This window comes from Chanodichthys erythropterus, chromosome 7 (assembly GCF_024489055.1).
Source record: "Chanodichthys erythropterus isolate Z2021 chromosome 7, ASM2448905v1, whole genome shotgun sequence".
Classification (NCBI taxonomy): Eukaryota; Metazoa; Chordata; class Actinopteri; order Cypriniformes; family Xenocyprididae; genus Chanodichthys; species Chanodichthys erythropterus.
Genome location: NC_090227.1, coordinates 25,162,653 through 25,170,194, shown reverse-complemented (window position 1 = coordinate 25,170,194; position 7,542 = coordinate 25,162,653).

Below are 7,542 nucleotides of genomic sequence, written 5' to 3'. Positions count from 1 at the left end.
AGTTTTTGGAGAGAATGACTGGGGTTCAACACAGAGCCTTTAAAATCTAAAAAGACTGACTAACTCAAATCTTAAATTGCACATATGCATGTGTAAATGATTCATTGATAATGCTCTGATTGATAATCAACCATCCTGATATGCTCTAGTCCAGTCTAAACTAATATAAACTCTCTAGTTTATTATATCCAGAATAAGGCCTTCAGATATTTATAAGTATACCACAAATATATACTAATAATAACATCTCATTCATCTATATTATACATTTAATTTACATCATCTGTCATTTGGATTTAAAATTATTATTAGCATTTAATGCTGATTTTTGGCAGGTTTGATAAAAAAGGTGCTATTATTTATTTTCTAAGATTCAGAAAGGAGCAGGAAGATCACGGTAATGACAAGATTTGATATTTTATCTAGTTACTGGAACAGAATCAGTGAATGGGCAAAATATAAACACTTTAAATTAACTCCACAAATAAAGAAATGCAAGAAAGATATGCAGAAATGCAAAAAGAAATGCAGAAAGAAACAAAGGCAGAAAGAAAGAAACGCAGGAAGAAACGAAGAAAAAGAAACGCTGAAACAAACGCAGAAATGCAGAAAGACGCAGAAAGAAAGAAATGCAGAAACGTAGAAAGATAAGCAGAAATAAACGCAGAAAGAAAGAAACGCATAAATAAACGCAGAAAACGTAAAAACAGAAAGCAAGAAACAGAAAGAAAGAAAGAAAACAAAGAAACAGAAAGAAACGAAGAAAAAGAAACAGAAACAAATGCAGAAAGAAAGATGCAGAAAGAAACACAGAAAGGCAGAAAGAAAAATGTAGAAAGAAATAAAAACGCAGAAAGAAATGCAGAAACAGAAACGCAGAAAGAAAAAAAACACAGAAAGAAATAAAGAAAGAAATGCAGAAAGGAAGAAACGCAGAAAGAAAGAAACAAAGGAAGAAACGCAGAAAGAAACACAGAAAGAAAGAAACACAGAAAGAGAGAAAGAAAGAAAGAAAGAAAGAAAGAAAGAAAGAAAGAAAGAAAGAAACAGAAAGGAAGAAATGCAGAAAGAAATGCAGAAAGGAAGAAACGCAGAAAGAAAGAAAGAAATTGTGTCAAACGGCACATTTTGCAGAAAATTCATCTTAATCTTGCAGTAATGGAAAAAAATAAAATCTCATTTACTCTCTTCACAACAAATGTCAAATAGTGAGATTGAAGCATCTTGATGCTATTCATGGAATTGTAAATCCTTATTTAACCCACCCAATTTCTGCCCTCCATATGACATCCAATGTGCTCTGCAGTTTAAAGCCCTGACTGCTGTCTGTCTGCTGACCCCATGACCTTCACCTCCAACAGCAGCCCAGCCGACACCCGGTCTCACAGCGTCTGCTCCTCAAATCTCTCCAAAATCACCAGACACCACAACCACAAGCCCTCTTCTCTTCTTTGGCTTTTTTTTTTTTTTTAAAGGTAAGTCCATTTTGTAAATATATGTCTCTGTTCCTTCATGTGCAAGGCTATTTTCCACTTTGATTGCTTCTTTAATGTCTTTCATATTACTGTTTCCTGTCATCATTTAGTAGGCTATTTTCTGTGAAGAGAGGCCTTATGTCTGGCTTTAATAGATACAGCTACACAAAACTGCTAAAGTATAGCAGCCTGAGGAAATATATGATTTAATAATAACCTTTTTTTAAAAAAAAAACATTTTAATCACAGTAAGTTATTTAGCTTTCTTTCTTTTATTTTTCTATCTCTACTATAAAATGAGCTGCACGCGCAGTGAACATGAACTTGACTGGAAATTGATCGGACAGGATCAGAAAGGTCATTGAATTACTGTGGCGTTTTAATATCATCTTTATATAGCCTATATGTGAAGTAGCCTACATTAAGATGATGTTATTGCTCTGTATTTTCTTTTATATTTAATATCTTTAAAAACGTCATTTCACGCGACATCTTAAAGCAGTTTAAATTGTCGGATTTGGTGTGTCAAAAAAGAAAGAAAACGACACGTCAGTTTGGATACAGTGCGTTCACGCGTGTTGTTGGCTGATATATGATCGAATTATACAACGTAAGTATATCTGTTAGAAGATCAGCTTGAGAAAATTAGGAATTTTAATGAACAAACGACAGTCCTGATGCGGAAATGTATAGCCTAAATGTTAATTAGCTTCGGAAATTCTCCTCTCATAGGCTACCTGTAAAAAATAATCTTATTTTAATGTTCATACTGTTTAACCTCTGTACCACGTGCTGAAATATAATACAGCCTCTTCTGAAGTAAAATGCAGCGTATAATTATGACTCATGGCATATTATAATTTGATATCCAGCCTTTGATTCGACAATTAACATTTTAACATTCAAACTGTAGGTAAATCTTTAAGACGTGATGCACTTCTGCTTTGAATAGTAATACTTATTATTGACAAATAATGAACTGTTGAAATAAAGTCAATATTTTTTAAACTTAAAAAGATTCGTTTTTAAATGAAATTAAACCCCATTCTGTTTTACAAATAATTCAGATAATTATAATTCGAACTATATTAACATAAAATTACAATTATCATTATTTTAGCTATTATAACTAATACGCTTATATTAGTTAGGCTATTGCCTAGGCTACTACACAAAATATTTTGTATGCTAAAGCTAAACAGAGGCTATTTCTTTATACGTCAACAAAAACAGAGGTAGCCTACCAGTTAGAAAATATTCATAATTCACCTCATTAATAAAACCATTTTATGCCGTGAAATCTTAATGTTCGTCACTGTTATTTATTGAATGGTTTCTAATGTAGACGAATAAAAAAGCTGAAGGTTATTTGATTCACCGACGGTTTTAAACAATCGTAAATTTATCCTCTCAGATTTGTGTTCACTGCATCTTCGCAACATCCATTCGTTAGAAAGAAACACAAAGAAATTCGTTACAACGAAAGAACAAAAAAGACAAAATATCAGGTGAATTTGACAAAATCTTTAAAACGGAGCCTCATAAAATCCTCTGATGCGTCACACTAAGAACATTCACGTGTCACTAGATTTAATCGCAAGTTTATAATGAAGTGTACAGTTTCTGAACTTTAAGCATGTCAAACCCTCTTGTCAATGATTTGAAGTCCTGATATCTGGAGCAGACAGTGTCAGAAGAGCTCGTGGTGCAGCAGCTGTTCCGCAGTTCAGACAAAAGGTCAAGTGCATGACCCCAGGACAAAAGCCCAGAGCAGCCCGATGTGTTTATCTGCCCCTCACACACACACACACACACACACACACACACTTTATATAACACTGTCCATTTTACACATAGGCTACTGTAATTAAACAATATTAACATATACTAAGCATATTTAAACGCTTTTTTCACGGTCGCTGATAAATATCAACAATGTAAATGTATCCCTACTTCAAATTCAATATCTCAAAAGACATATATGCTCAAATCATTTAAATATTGAGAATACAGAGGAATAAAATCATTGTAAAATGAAAGGAAACATGTTTACTTTAGACTAAATTAGCTAATAGCTTAGTATCTTAATAGCTTAGTTTTTTTTTTTTTTTTTTTTTTTTTTTTTAGATAATAGATTTAGTCAACCACCAATAAATATGGCAGAATCGGATTACAGCAATTGAAATCCAAAACCGAAATGGGAGAAACGACAAGGACGGTCACAAACAGGGAAGATTTATAATGGAATTAATTGAGGCCGGATAAGAAAACGGTCGCTGTTATTGCAGCATTTTTTTAATGTATCTAAGATAAGCTATATGTTGAGCTACAGTAAAAGCTCACTGACAGAGTGAGGAATTACATGAGCTGCTGTTTTATATGAAAACGCTGACAAGAAATGCAAGTGAGCACAGACTGCCATCTGCTGGACCAAAGAAGAAATAGCCTACGTGACGGTCAAACAGGCGTAGCTTTATCAATCAAATAAGGTCAATAAAAGTGAATCACTAAAAATTAGTAACTGCAATTACTTATATGAAAAGTGAATCTGAATGGCACATGAGCATTAATAACTTAGTATATTAAAAAAACGTCGTACTAGTCATTATTACCACATGATAACATGAAACACAAGGATAACAATCCAATGACTGATCATTTTGATGTAGAGAGGAACAAACAACAATACACTAAACATGCCTGCAAATAAAATAAAGGAATAGCTAATCTAAAAATGAGAGCTCTATCAATTACTCACCCTCATATTGTCGTAATAAACCCGTGTGACTGTCTTTCCTCCACTGGGCACAAACAATGGTCAAGGAATGGGAAGATGATGACCGTCAAACTCCAGAAAGTGCCATGAAAAGTAATACACTGCTGCGCTACCCTCCATTATCAGGGTAATCATTTAACATCCTGCTGAGCCAGATGGGTTAGTTTGCCAACCACAAACTAACTGAAATCACATAAACAAACCTTTATTTTAACTGACTGATTGATTGGTTAAATTGATCAATGTATTGACACCATATAAAATGGAGAGGAACCTGAACACCCCTGCTATGGCTTCTCTGTATGTCCTTAACCAGATTTAAATGTTTGTAAGTAGGTCTAATTGTGATTTGAGAACTATAGGGAGGCCAGAGTTTATCTTCACACTTAAATTCACACTTTATTACCTGACTCATTTGATATCACTGAAATAATTATGTGTCCTGAGACAGCAAACTTGCCTCTGCAGTCTGCAACAAACCAAGGCCTTGTACTCAGCACAAAAGCATCAATCTGTTTATAGCCAATTGGAATCATTATCTGACTGTCAATCATTGCACACAGTCAGGTGTGCTGAGATCGGGTTGGCTCACATGTCTTTGGAGGGCGGGGCTTTTGATAGAGAAAGAGGGCGGGTCATGAATGTTTGCAAAATGGTAAAGCTAGCAAAAAGACTGAATAAAGACCTTCACATTTATGTGTAGATGCTTTACTCGAGATTATTTTGGATGGATTTAGAAACCTATATTAACAGAAAACTAGAACGTAGGATATAAACTTATGATCTTAAATGATCACTATCTCCCTATGGTCTTCTAAGTTTTATTTTTAATCTATTGCCTGGGAATATTTTTAAAGGATTAGTTCACTTTAAAATTAAAATTTCCTGATAATTTACTCACCCCCATGTCATCCAAGATGTTCATGTCCTTCTTTCTTCGAAAAGAAATTAAGGTTTTTGATGAAAACATTCCAGGATTTTTCTCCATATAGTGGACTTCAATGGAGCCCAAACGGTTGAAGGTCAAAATTACAGTTTCATTGCAGCTTTAAAGCGTTCTACATGATCCAAGATGAGGAATAAGGGTCTTATCAAGAGAAACCATCACTCATTTTCTAAAACAAATTAAAAATTATATATGTTTTAACGATAAATGCTCATCTTGAACTAGCTCTCTTCTTCTTCTTCTTTATTTGAATTCCAGCAGTGTAGAAGCTGCTAAGTGTATTACTGCCCTCCACAGGTCAAAGTTTGAACTAATTGTTATATACTTGCACTAGCATATTGAATATGACAATTTAGTTCAGACTTTGACCTGTGGAGGGCAGTAATACACTTAGCAGTGTCTACACTGCTGGAATTCTAATAGAGAAGAAGAAGAAGAGAGCTAGTTCAAGATGAGCATTTATCGTTAAAACGTGTAAAATTTTAAAGAGTGATGGTTTCTCTAGATAAGACCCTTATTTCTTGTCTGGGATCATGTAGAACGCTTTAAAGCTGCAATGAAACTGTAATTTTGACCTTCAACCGTTTGGGCTCCATTGAAGTCCACTATATGGAGAAAAATCCTGAAATGTTTTCATCAAAAACCTTAATTTCTTTTCGACTGAAGAAAGAAAGACATGGACATCTTGGATGACATGGGGGTGAGTAAATTATCAGGAAATTTTAATTTGAAAGTGAACAAATCCTTTAACATCATTTTAACATCACAAGACATTGCAGGTTACACACTAAACATGGATATAGGCATATTCTTCTAACTAGCCCACACTTCTTCACAGATAATAAAAAGTTTGCAAAATGCCATGTTTCATTATATGGGCTGAATAGCCTACATCCATGATCTTTGGCTGGAAAGGCTGAAAAGAAGAAAAAATGACAGAATATGCCTGCAGGAGAGATAGTATTGACCTCCTGGTAATTCTGGATGGATGGATGGAAGACGGATGACTAGTAGGTAATAAATTATTTGACGTTTATGGCTGTCCACTAGTTATTTATATCTAAGCCATTCTGGATTGATGTCATTAATCGTTGCCCGTTGGTCCATCACAAACCTTGGCCACATTTTATAAAAGCATTTCAGTCCAAACACCACTAGGTGGCAGTAAATGCTACACTTGTTTTATGATCGACTTCATAATGGCTTCAGACACATTGACAGCTTTCAGTGATGCGTATGTCGAAATAGGTTTAATAATAGTGTTTAAAATACTAAATACGTAAATATTTCACCACTGAGATTTGTATGTTTGGTCAAAAAAGTTCAACAACGAACGTTTTAGAATTCTGAAACATTTAAAACGAACAAACACTGACGTAAAGTAGTAGCATAGCTATTCTCTATTTCCAAGTCACTAATGGAATAATAATTGATCATGTGACTTTTTGTACAGATAATCAGATGGTCTTGCTTCAGTTGAAGCTCATGGTGGATCATTTTTAAATCATGCTGCTCCAGTGCTGCTACTATTAAAGCAAAAGGAGACAAACCACATACTAAGACATTCTGATATTCATGTTATGCCATTTTGAGTACTGGGACTCTCATTATCCAGGTCCTCCTGGGTTACATAAGCCTCTTAATGCAGAGGAAGACTGGCTTTGACTAAGACAAGTGCCTCATTATTTTATGCATAGAGTATTTCATTATCATAATCATTGATGGCAGCAGCCCAAGTGACAGCAATCCTCAGGCCTTCTACAGTTGTATTAGTAATAAGAATTTGAAGTAGGTCATCTTTAACTGAAATGTCAGGGTTTTTTTTTTTGGCATTCTGCTGGCTGTATTTTTAAGACTGTACTGCTAATGAGACATCTTAAACTTCTCATTTCTGATTAATTTGTTCTTTAATGGACGTGAACTAACAATGAACAATTGTATTTTTATTAACTATAACAAAGATTAATAAATACTATAACAAATGTATTTATCATTGTAAGTGAATGCATTCATTAAAGGTACTATATGTAATATTTTCCGCTAGAGGCCTATTCAAAACAAAGGCGTAGCTTGATGACGCCAAGTTTTAGAGCGGAATCTTGGGACATGTGGTCTCCATCTCAACGGACGGTCCAAAAGAATAGGGAATTGAGTTGGGAAGAAATCATGTTCATGGTTTGAAGCAGTAGTATGAAGCAGAGCAGGACCGAGTGTTGTGGGAGCCGAACGAGGCCGCTGGAGCCATTGAGCAACACACGCCGTGACCAGCGGAACTTTTATTCTGCCAGTTGCCGGCACTGCTTCCGCTTTTCCGGTCATGAGTATGAGGTTACGCAGCTCTGTTT